Raw genomic sequence first — 13,067 nt, 5'->3', positions numbered from 1 at the left:
GCAGGAAAGGGAAACCTCATCCTGCTACCGCACACCGTTGCCCCATCCTGCCAGGGTCGGGGCAGAAACTCCATCTCCCCTCCCGAGAGGCTTCAAATGCCAGGAGAGGAGCAGGCAGTTCAGGCTGTGAAGATGACACCTGCCTCCCTGTGCACCCACCTGTCCAGCCTCCTGGGTCCTCCACTCACCTGTCCACCCCAACCCCACCCCCACCCCGTCCTCCACTCACCTGCCGACTTCCCTGTTGCCTGCTCACCTGTCTCCCACTCTCCTGCCCCATCTTCACCCATCTCCCACTCACCTGTACACACTCAACGTATCCCACTCACCCATCTCACGCTCACCTATTCCACACTCAACTGGACACACACTGTTTCCACTTAGCCCTCCCATGCTCACCTGGTCCACACTCACCTGACCAGCCTCCCTGTTCTATGCTCACCAGTTCACACTCACCCATCCCATGCTCACCTGTTCCCCCACTCACCTGCCTGCACAGGCGCTACACAGGTCACCAGCCCTGCCCAGCACGCTCCCCAGCAGGGCTGACATTGCCTCAGCCTCTTCTTGCCAGGGTGAACGTAAACCAAGCAGGCCACCCTCGGGAGTCAAACACAAAGCTCCTTGGTCCTCAGCCCTCACCCTCAGCGCCCGCTGGCCCCAGACCCGTCTCAGGCAGACCTGCATTTGTCCTGAGACTTTCTCAGGGATCCAGGCCCGGTCTCTGAATCTGAACTCCATCCCACAACCCACTCAGACCTCTGGCTCTCCCAGCGCTGGCCTGCCTGGAGCTGCTGCTACCAGCAGTACCATCACGCGCTCCCCACGGCCCCTCCGCTCCCTCCTCCTCCTCCTCCTCCAATTACTCCTGCTCCTCCAGGGTGGACTGGTGAGAAGGACAGCAAAAAAGGCCCAGGTGTCACCTGACCGAGGCAGTGTCTCGCTTTGGGGGTAGATGCTCCAGGGCTGGCTGCTTCTGGCTCTCCTGGGGTTCTCTGGAGACTCCCTGTAAAGACTTCCCCCACACCGTGCCTCTAGAGGAGAGTGGAGGCCCCTCTCTGGCTGAGCTCACAGGACAGCCCTCTGATCCCGAGGCACACACACAAGGCCTCCTTCTGCTGCGATTGCTCCTCAGGCAGGCTCCTTGGCCTGCGTCCTTTTGAGACAAGGATCTCCCAGGTTTGGGGGCTGGCAGCATGCACCTGGCCCACCAGACATGCGGCCCCTGGCCCCACTGAGATGTGACATCTACTGAACTCCTCTCCTCATTGCCACGATGGCAGCTCCCACTGCCTCTCACTTTCACACTTTTCCCGGCCAATCAGGTCCCTGTTCCAGTGGCCCCCACCCCCCACAAAGACTCCCTCTTCAGACTGGCTCTGGTAGCAATGCAAGGTGTGGCCCCTGCTGCCCCAGCCTGCAGAAAAGCTTCTGCCTGACTTCCAGGCCCCTCTTGCTGCAGCCTTACTGGCTTGAGCCAAGGAAAGGAAACAAGGGGGTGCGGAAAGGAAGCAGACGCTTCCTTAGTGTCCTGCTCACTGTCTGATCAGTCCCAGAGGATGAAATCAAGTGGGAAGAAACAGGATCCTGGAGAAACGGAGCGACGGCAGTCCTCAAACCAAACCTGAGGCCCTTCCCCTATCTGGACTTCCCAATTATGTTCATCAATAAATACCTTTGGCCGGGCGCGGTGGCTCACACCTGTAATCCCAGCACTTGGGGAGGCTGAGACGGGTGGATCACCTGAAATCAGGGGTTCAAGACCAGCCTGGGCAACACAGCGAAACCCTGTCTGTACTAAAAATACAAAATTAGCGGGCGTGGTAGCATGTGCTTGTAATCCCTGGCTACTCAGAAAGCTAAGGCAGGAGAATCACTTGAACTCGGGAGGCGGAGGTTCCAGTGAGCCGAGATCGCGCCACTGCACTCTAGCCTGGGCAGCAAGAGCGAACGGAACGCCATCTCAAAATAAATAAATAATAAATAATTACCTTCTACTGACTGAGCCAGTTGGCTTTTTGTTTTTGGTTAGTTGCAACTGAGAACATCCAAGTGAATATACGCCTGATCTGACACAATCCCCCCCAAAACACACACTGACAACTCCATTAAATGCTCCTGGGTGCAGATGCAGGGAGGGGTCTGGTGAGCTCTGAGGAGCTGTGCTTGGTCATCGATCCATGTGGCCCTCAACAGGTCGGTCGCCACCCTGCTACCCGGTGACAAGCCCTGGCTGTCATACGGTGCCCAAGCAGCCATGCCCTCGACTGAAAATGTGCAGCTGGTGACTGGGTCACCCATTCAGAAGTCCCAGTAAATCCCGCATCTGAGAATGCCCCCTCCCCATAGGGAAGGGCCCGCCCTCCATGCTGGGCCCTGTTATTTTTCTCGGCAAAAGTATTCACATTTCTAAGCCCTGTGGGGTCTTACTTCACCCCTAGAATGTGCCTGTAGGATTCATCGTGACCAAATGACCACACGTTGCAGAACTCCAACCAAAGAGCCACAGTCTCTCTCTCTTTTTGTTGTTGTTGTTGTTGTTGAGAACAGAGTCTCACTCTGTCACCCAGGCTGGAGCGCAGTGGCACGATCTCGGGTCACTGCAAGCTCCGCCTCCCAGGTTCACACCATTCTCCTGCCTCACCCTCCGGAGTAGCTGGGACTACAGGCGCCCGCCACCACGCCCAGCTAATTTTTTTGTATTTTTAGTAGAGACAGGGTTTCACTGTGTTAGCCAGGATGGTCTTGATCTCCTGACCTCGTGATCTGCCCACCTAGGCCTCCCAAAGTGCTGGGATTACAGGCGTGAGCCACCGCGCCTGGCCAAGCCACATTCTTTATGCTTTTTTTTTTTTTTAATTTTGTTGCTGAGAAAGGGTGTCACCCTGTCACCCAGGCTGGAGTGCAGTGGTATGATCATAGCTTACTGCAGCCTCAAATTCCTGGGCTCAAGCCATCCTCCCACTTCAGCCTCCCAAGTAGTTGGGACCACAGGTGTGCACCACCACACCTGGTATTTTAAATTTTTTTTTTTGTAAAGACAGGGTCTCACTATGTTTCCCAGGCTAGTCTCGAACTCCTGGTCTCCAACAATCCTCCCACCAGCTTCCCAGAGCACTGGGACTACAGGTATAAGCCACCGCACCTGGCCCAAAGCCACATTCTTTTCCCAATCACTACATACCTCTCACCTCTAAACTTACTCTGTCAGCTCCAATTCACCCTCCAAGATTCAACCAAAATGTTACTTATGCAGGGCAATTCCCTGAGGCACCAGCACTGCCTCCGGAGGGCCCGGGGCTCCCAGTACTTCTCCTTAGTAGCTCTCATCACACGTGCAATTGAATAATAGTGGGCAAGGCTGCTGGCTTAATTGCTGTCTCCCCTGCTAGGTCAAAAGCACCAAGTATGCATGGATGGTGTTTGTCTTATTCTTTATTCGCTCTGCATGGCAAAGAGACCAACACAGATATTTTTTGGGGTGCAGACAGGAAACAAAGATTCTTTGTGAAGCTGCTCTGGCCACTGGGCAGTCTGCAGAGTGTCGTGGTTTGAGATGGGATCTGTAGGTCGGCTTCCTGGGTGCGGCTCCTGAGCCTTCCCCGGCCAGCTGTGTTCACTGCACAACGTCCGTAAGCTCTCTGAGCTGAGGATCGAGGAGAAACTGCATGTGATCGTGGCTGATGGGAGAGGCCACTCATCCTCAAATCTAGGTGGATGTACGAGGAGCGAGGGCCGAGAGGCTGAGCATGGAGCACACAGCATATAGTAGGAGCCCAGGAACTGTGAACAGTAATAATTATTCTCCAGCTGGGCATGGTGACTCCCACCTGTAATCCCAGCACTGTGGTAGGCCAAGGCAGGCAGATCACCTGAGGCCAGGAGTTCGAGACCAGCCTGGGCAACACGGTGAAACCCCGTCTCTCCAAAAAAACACAAAAATTAGCCAGGTGTGGTGGCATGTGCCTGTAATCGCAGCTACTCGGGAGGCTGAGGCAGGAAGATCATTTGAACCTGGGAGGCGGAGGTTGTAGTGAGCTGAGAGCACGCCACTGCACTCCAGCCTGGGCAACAGGAGTGAAATCCAGTCTCAAAAAGAAAAAGAAAGGAAAGGAAAGGGAAGGAAGAGGGAAGGAGAAGAGAAGGAGAAGGGAAGGAGAAGGGAGGAAAAAGAGAGAAAGAAGCGAAGAGAAGAGAAGAGAAGAGAACAATGTGACCAGGCATGGCGGCTCATGCCTACAATCCCAGCACTTTGGGGGGCCAAAAGAGGATGATCACTTGAGTCCAGGAGTTCAAGACCCATCTGGGCAACACAGCAAGACCCCATCTCTACAAAAAAATACAAAAATTAGCCAGGCATGGTGGTGCATAACTGTAGTCCCAGGTATTCAGGAGGCTAAGGTGGCAGGATCACCTGAGCCCGGGAGTTCAAGGCTACAGTGAGCTATGATTGCACCACTGCACTCCAGCCTAAGAAACAGAGTGAGACCTTGCCTCAAAACACAGACACCCACACACAATGTTCTCTAATATTCAAGTTTTGCATTGTTCACTGTGTAGGTAAGGGATGCATAATTTCACAGAAAATTTTGCCACAAACCTCAACAGTCTTCTCTACACATGGCTCCTGAGTGTGGTGGGCATTCTGAGATGGCCGCAGGGTCCCCACCTCCCAATGCTCATGCCTTGTGGGGTACCATCCCCTTGAGTGTGTGCAGGTCCTGAGGCTCACCCCTGCCTGGTGGGGTACAGCAAAGGTGAGGAGTGGGCATCACATATGATTCATGGTAACATCTGCCTTGCTGGGGAACTCTCTCCCTTGCTGGCTTTGAGGGAGCCAGCTGCCGTGTCATGAGTGGCTGTAAGAGGATCCCGTGGCCAGGAGCTGAGGGCAGCCTCTTGTCCACAGCCAAGGAAGTAAATGCTGGAAACAACCAAGTGCACTTGGGAATAGACCCTTCCTCAGTCGAGCCTCAGATGAGAATGCAGCCCCAGCATAGATTGCAGCCTTCGGAAGACCCAGTAAAGCCATGCCTGAACTCCTGACCCACAGACAGCGGGCCCCAGGCCTTCACTGGGGGAAGCTTTTTTTTTTTTTTTTTTGAGACGGAGTCTTGCTCTGTCGCCCAGGCTGGAGTGCAGTGGCCGGATCTATATACAAACATATATATACACATACATACATATATCCATATATCCATATATATGTATATATGGATATATCCTCCTGCTTCAGCCTCCTTTATTTCTTTTTCCAGTCTTGCTATGTCACCCAGGAGTGTAGCAGCACAATCTCAGCTCACTGCAACCTCTGGCTTCTGAGTTAGAGCAATTCTCCTGCCTCAGCCTCCCAAGTAGCTGGGACTACAGGTGCACAGCACCACTTCTGGCTAAATTTTGTATTTTTAGTAGAGACGGGGTTTCACCATGTTGGCCAGGCTGGTCTTGAACTCCTGACCTCAGGTGATCTGCCCACCTCAGTCTCCTAAAGTGCTGGGATTACAGGCATGAGCCACCGCGCCCAGCCTGACCCATTTTCAACTCTAGAAAATGTGTCTTCATTATCCCTTCAAAACCTCCTACTCCCCACTTTTCTTCTGCCTTCCTGGGACATCTGTTCAACAGATATTAGCATTGTTGCTTCTGTTCTCCATATCCCTGACCTCTTCTCTTACATACTTCTTGTTCCTGTTTCATTTTGGTAAGACACAGATCTTCATCTCTTTTATAGGCCTTTTTTTTTTTTTTTTTTTTTTTTTGAGACAGAGTCTTTCTCTGTCGCCCAGGCTGGAGTGCAGTGGCACAATCTCAGCTTACTGCAAGCTCCGCCTCCCAGGTTCACACCATTCTCCTGCCTCAGCCTCCAGAGTAGCTGGGACTACAGGCGCCCGCCACCACGCCCGGCTAATTTTTTTTATTTAGAGACGGGGTTTCACCGTGTTAGCCAGGATGGTCTTGATCTCCTGACCTTGTGATTCGCCCGCCTCGGCCTCCCAAAGTGCTGGGATTACAGGCGTGAGCCAACGCGCCCGGCTGGCTTTTTTTTTTTTTTAATGAGATAAGATCTCACTCTGTTGTCCAGGCTGGAGTGCAGTGGCATGATCATAGCTCTTGGCAGCCTCAATCTTCCTGGCCCAAGTGATCCTCCCACCCCAGCCTCCTGAGTAGCTGGGAATACAGGTGCACCCCATCACACCCAGCTTATTATTATTTTTTTCTTTTGAGAAGGAGTCTCGCTCTGTCGCCTGGGTGGAGTGCAGTGGCACGATCTCAGCTCACTGAAGCCTCTGCCTCCCGGGTTCAAGCAATTCTCCTGTCTCAGCCTCCCAAGTAGGTGGGACTACAGGTGTCTGCCAGCATGCCCAGTTAATTTTTGCATTTTTAGTAGAGATGGGGTTTCACCTTGTTGGTCAGGTTGGTCTTCAACTCCTGACCTCAGGTGATCCACCCGCCTTGGCCTCCCAAAGTGCTGGGATTACAGGCGTCAGCCACCGCACCCGGCCGTAATTGTTTATTTTTTTGTAGAGATGGGGGTCTCACTATGTTGCCCAGGTTGGTCTCAAACTCTTGGGCTCAAGCAATCCTTCCACCTCAGCCTCCCAAGTACCTGGGACTACAGGTGTGAGTCATTGCATCCAGCTAAGTTTCTATATTTCTTTGTAGCGACGGCGTGTCACTATGTTGCCCAGGTGGCCTTGAATGCCTGGCCTCAAGCAATTCTCCCATCTCAGCATCCCAAGGCCTGTTTCATTTGTTGTAACATATTGCCATCCTGTCCTACTGCCCTGCTTCTGTCATCCGGTTTATAGCTATTCGGTCTGGCAGTGTGTCTTGGGAAAGGAGAGAGGTCATGATCTCGCTGGGTATTCACAGAGATGCCACCACAATCCAGGTACTTAACTGCACCAGCACCACAAGACTCCCTCCCAGTGACCCTTAATAATTACGCCACCCCATCCCTATCCCCTAGAGATCAGTCATCTGTTCCCCATCTCTGTTACTTTATGGATGTCAATACAAACAATACCACAAAAGATCCCTTCGGGACTGGTTTTCATCTACATAATCTTTTAGAGTTTTGTCCAAGTTGTTGCATGTAGCAATTGTTTCCATTTCTGAGTCGAATAGTTGTCTAATCTCCACATGTGTGAAGATTTCCCTGCTGTCTGCTGCTGATGGTAAGTTTGATTCCATTATTGTCAGAGAAGGCATTCTGTGCAAGTCTTTTTTTTTTTTTTTTTTTTTTTTTTTTGTGGAGACGGAGTTTCACTCTTGTTGCCCAGGCTGGAGTGCAATGGCACAATCTCGGCTCACTTCAACCTCCACCTCCCGGGTTCAAGTGATTCTCCTGCCTCAGCCTCTCGAGTAGCTGCGATTACACGATGCGCCGCCATGCACAGCTAAAAGTGCTGGGATTACAGGTGTTAGCCACCACACCTGGCCCTCGGTGCAAGTCTTTTACATTTGCTAAGGTTTGCCTTATGGCCCAGGATATGGTCTATCTTGGTCTATGTTCTGAGGACACTAGAAAAGAATGTGAATTCTGTGATTGTTGAGCAGTTTGTTCTATAAATGTCAGTTAGATCCTGTTGGTTAATGGTGTTGCTCTGCTATACCTTGATGACTATCTGCCTAGTTATTCTAGCAGCTGCTGAGTTACGGGCTGAAGTTGTCAAATACAACAGCAGCTTTCTCTCTTTCTCCTTTCAGTTCTGTCAGTTCCTGTTTTACACATGTTGAAGGTCTGTTGTTTGCTGTATACACATTTGGGATTGCTGTATCTTCCCACTGAGTTCTTTCATCATTATGTAATGTCCCTCTTTCCCAAGGAATTTCAACAGCCAATCCTGCTTTTTAAAATTAATGTTTACATGATACACTTTTGCCATCCTTTTACTTTCAACCTGCCTATGTTGTGTTTGAAGTGAGCTTCAGCATATTGTAGACATCATATAGTTGGGTCAGGTTTTGTATCTATTTGGCGAACCTCTGTCTTCTAATTGTTGTGTTTAGGCCATTTACATTTAAATTAGTGATATCGTAGGGCTTACGCTTGCCATTTAATCATCTGTGTTTGTTCTCTCATGCTTTACTGTGGGATACTTGAAGGTTTTTTAGAATTCCACGTTATATTTTTGAGGATATCACCACATACGTATATAACTCATCAGTCTATCAGCATCTATGATTTACCACCTTGAAGGAGTGTAAACCTTCCTTCCACTTAAGTCCCTAACCCTTCTCACTGTTAAATACCTGGTCGTAGATGTTTCCTCCACGTACATCACGCACCACATCAGTGTTGTAATTTTTGCTTCAACCATCAAATATGATTAAAGAAACTCCTGAGGTGAAAGATGGTCAGTGACATTTACTTCTATTTTTATCCACTCCATTGTTCTCAACTTTCTGGAGGCCCCAGCCCTCTTCTGTTAAAATTATCTTTCTGGGCCAGGCACGGTGGCTCACGCCTGTCATCCCAGCACTTTGGGAGGCAGAGGCAGGCGGATCACCTGAGGTCAGGAGTTCAAGACCAGCCTGACCAACACGGAGAAACACTGTCGCTGCTAAAAATAAAAAATTACTCGGGCGTGGTGGCACATGCCTGTAGTCCCAGCTACTCGGGAGGCTGAGGCAGAAGAATTGCTTGAACCTGGGAGGCGGAGGTTGCAGTGAGCCAAGATCGTGCCATTGCACTCCAGCCTGGGCAACAAGAGCGAAACTCCATCTCAAAAAGAAAAAAAAATTATCTTTCTGGTTACAGGGTATCCTTTAGGCATTCCTTAAAGGTAGGTCTGCTAGCAATAAATTCTATTAGTTTGCCTGTCTGAGAATATCTTTATTCCTCCTCCATTCCTGAAGGATAGTTTTGCTGGGTAGAGGACTCACAGTCAACAGCTCTTTCTCCTGTACAGTTGAACAATGGCACGTCACTTCCTCCTGGACTTTTGTGGTTTTGGTTAAGAAATCTGCCTTCATTCAAACTGGTGTTCCTCTCTAGGCAAGACATCATTTCTCTCTGGCAGTTAGTATTTTTCCTCCCCCTGTCTTTAGTTTCCAGGAGTTTAATAGTTTAATTGTGATGTGTCTTACTATGGGTTTTTGGAGGGCTTATCCTACGAAGGCTTGTTCAGTTCTGGAATCTGTGGATTTATGTTTTTCATTGAATTGGGGGAGTCTTCAGCATTTTTTTTTTTTTGAGATGGAGTCTTACTCTGTCACCCAGGTTGGAGTGCAGTGGCATGATCTCAGCTTACTGCAACCTCCATCTCCTGGGTTCAGGCAATTCTCGTGCCTCAGCCTCCCTGAGTAGCTGGGATTCCAGGTACCCGCCACCACACCCAGCTACTTTTTTTTTCAGTAGAGATGGGGTTTCACCATGAGGCCAGGCTGGTTTTGAATTCCTGACCTCAGGTGATCCGCCTGCCTTGGCCTCACGAAGTGCTGGGATTACAGGCGTGAGCCACCAAGCCTTGCCTGGTTCTTATGACTGCTTTAAAATTCTTGGCAGATGATTCTAACATGTGACCTATATGGAATTCACATCTGTTACCTTACCATGGTCAGATTGTGGCTTTCCTGGTTCTTGGTAAGACAAGTGATTTCCAGATGTATCCTGGACATTTGGGTTACGATGTTTGCAGACTCCTGGTCCTACTTTAATCTACTTTAGCAGACAGTTGCTCTGTTCAGGTTCACGGTGTAGATTTCAGCCTATTTTTGCGGCCTGTCATTCTAACAGCAGTTTTGTCTTCAGAGCCCTGGCACTGCCCTCCTGGTCTGCTTTATTCTTCTGGCCTTCCTGGGGCTGCTGCTCATTTCCCATTGGTGGCACCTGCAGGGGTGAAAGGTACCTCCCTGGGCCACCTGCTGTCACTGGGCTACGTTTTGCTGTGTCAAGATAGAACATGCTCATTCTGGGTCTGTTTGTGCTATGAGAGGAAGGGCAGACTTCAGGCTCCTCTGACACTACCTGTGCCGTGCAGACTGTCCACTGGAACCACAGTTGCGCAGCACAGGTTAATACACCTGCAGTGGCTTTAAAATCGGCCCTGAAAGCAGACTGGAGTGGAGGTGGTAGCTACCCTCTGAGTTTCTGTTGGGCATCCCCTTTCCCAGGGCTTTGGCCAGAGCGAGGAGGCTTTCCTTGGAGAATTTCTGTGCGTGACTGTTGGTTGTTCTGGGCTGCAGGCTTCCCTGGGGACTAGTGTAGGAACACACGAGAGAAAAAGAAAACCCAGGGGACCCACCACCTTGCTATTCTTCCAGTCCAGAGGTCTCTAGACCGTCTGTCTTGCTGTCAACTCTCAAGCTCCTTTCCTCGTTGCCTGCTGAGTTATGTGCAGGGTATTTTGCTGTATTTCAATGGGAAGAGCAAGGAAAAGTGAAGTCCCACCACTGTAATTAAAGTGCTTATTATTTCTTGACTTCATTGCTGCCACAGCCTTCCAAGGGCTCCCGACCAATCCGTTCAACAGAAGCCAAAGGGGTCCTTGAAAAATGTGGACTCAATCTTGCCAATGCTCCCACCTTGAAATCGTTAGTCCCCCATGCTTTAGGACAAAGGCCCCCATGGCCAGGCGCTGGCCATCTGCTCACGCCCTGCCTGCTCCCCTGTGAGCAGTGTCAGCCTCCCTCCGTTTGATACCTGGGGCTGCCATAACAAAGCACCCCAGGCTGGGTGGCTGAACAAGAGAAACTGATTTCTCAAGATCAGGGTGTCAGCAGGGCTGGCTCCTCCTGAGGTCCCTCTTCATGCTCATACTGTGTTCTCCCTGTATGCACATCTGTCTCCAAAATTTCTCCTTTTATGAGGACAGCAGTCACATTGGATGAGTGCCCAACCTGATGACTTCATCTCACCTCGATCACGTCTACAAAGACCTTGTCTCCAAACGCCTTGTCTCCAAATAGGGTCACATCCTGAGGTATGGGGGTTAGGACTTCAGCATGTGAATTTTGGGGAGGCACCATTCAGCCCATACCACCACCGAGGCCTTTGCTTATGCTATTTCCTCTCTCTACAACACCTCCCTGTCCCCTACCCCCACCTTTCACCTGGCTATGTGATGTGGTTTGGCTGTGTCCCCACCCAAATCTCATCTTGAATTGTAGCTCCCACAATTCCCACGTGTTGTGGGAAGGACCCAATGGGAGGTAACTGAATAATGGGGGTGGGTCTCTCCTGTGCTGTTCTCATGATATTGAATAAGTCTCACAAGATCTGATGGTTTTATAAGGGGGAGTTTCCCTGCACCAGCTCTCTGTCTCTCTTTGCCTGCCGCCATCCATGTAACATGTGACTTGCTCCTTCTTGCCTTCAGCCATGATTGTGAGGCCTCCCCAGCCATGTGGAACTCTGAGTCCACTAAACCTTTTCCTGTATAAATTACCCAGTCTTGGCTATGTCTTTATTAGCAGCATGGAAACGGACTAATATACCATGTTTACTTATTCTTCATATTTTGCCTCTGCTACCATTTGTTCAGGGAAGCCTTACAAGTCTAGTTCAACATCCCTTGACACTCATTCTCCCGGGACCACTGTGGTTAAACACATATTAATTTATCTTTCCATTAAGGGCTATCTCATCCTGCAAGATAAGATCTGGGAAAGCAGGGACCGTGGCCAGTTTCTACATCATTGTCATCCTGTCCCATGTGTTACAGATAGTGCCTGGTCAAACAAATGCCTGTTGGAGGAAACAATGAATTAAGAACGTTACTGAATATGCTACATAACGACATTTAAGAGGTACTGATGGGCTGGGTGTGGTGGCTCATGCCTGTAATCCCAGCACTTTGGGAGGCCGAGGCGGGTGGATCACGAGGTCAGGAGATCGAGACCATCCTGGCTAACATGGTGAAACCCCATCTCTACTAAAAATACAAAAAAATTAGCCAGGAGTGGTGACAGGCACCTGTAGTCCCAGCTACTCGGGAGGCAGAGGCAGGAGAATGGCGTGAACCTGGGAGGCAGAGCTTGCAGTGAGCGGAGAACGCGCCACTGCACTCCAGCCTGGGCGACAGAGCAAGACTCCATCTCAAAAATAAATAAATAAATAAAGAGGTACTGATGAACAACACCATTTTGCAACACGAAGATCAACAACAAAAAAGGTCAAACTTGAAGTTCAGTCCTAAAATTACACACATTCTGCTTTTAGAAAACTGAGTGCACCGTCACAGATGAGAAGTGCCTGGCTAACCAGACTTGGGGACTCCTGGTTTGCAGTGAGTGCTGTCAAATTCCCGTTCCAGGCTGGGCTCGCACCAACTCCGCCGCCAAGCTGTTTAGGCACCTCTGTCTCCACTCAAGTCCATACTCAAAGTCACTACTGTGAAACACTGTCCTGCTTTTAATTTCCAAGCTGCCTTGTTATTTCTTGGGAGTAGGCCAAGCTCACTTTAGGAGCAACTTAGTTTACAGTTTAACTTTGAAACAAAGATGATAACAGCCCTTTCCTGAAGCCAATCTCCTTCTTGCCTGGGGACCAGAATGCCTTTGTAAGACTAAGACATGGGCCACAAGATTAGAAATTGTGGTTTGAGTCATGTAGCTAGAGGCCACAAGATCCCAAACCTCCCGGATTGCTCCTTAGGATAACATCACTATTGTAAACTCTAAGATTGGTGCTCGAGATATTTTTCAGGCTCTGCATTCTGATGCACCAGCTGCCACCACCCACACCCCTAATCTGGCTCAACCAGTTCTGTGAGCCCACCCAAGAACAGAAGACAGCAAGAGAATGAACTTTGACGCTCCACTGTTTCATCTCCAACCCAACCAATCAGCACCGCCCTCTCCCTGGCCCCCTACCTGCCTAATTATCCTTAAATGACCCGTCTCAGGAATTTCAGAATCTGCTTTGAGTAATAAAGCTCTGGTGTCGTTTAGCCGGTTTCTGCATGTATTAAACTCTCTATTGAAATTCCCCTGTCTTGATAAATTGACTCCACCTGGGCAGCGAGTAAGGCGAACCTATTGGGCGGCTACACCTGAGATCAAATCACAGGTTGCACGTGAAGCCCAGACCAGGAACCCGTCTTACACCACAGGGGGGATCC

Source organism: Macaca nemestrina, chromosome 4 (genome assembly GCF_043159975.1).
Source record: "Macaca nemestrina isolate mMacNem1 chromosome 4, mMacNem.hap1, whole genome shotgun sequence".
NCBI lineage: Eukaryota > Metazoa > Chordata > Mammalia > Primates > Cercopithecidae > Macaca > Macaca nemestrina.
This window is presented reverse-complemented; position numbering follows the sequence as displayed.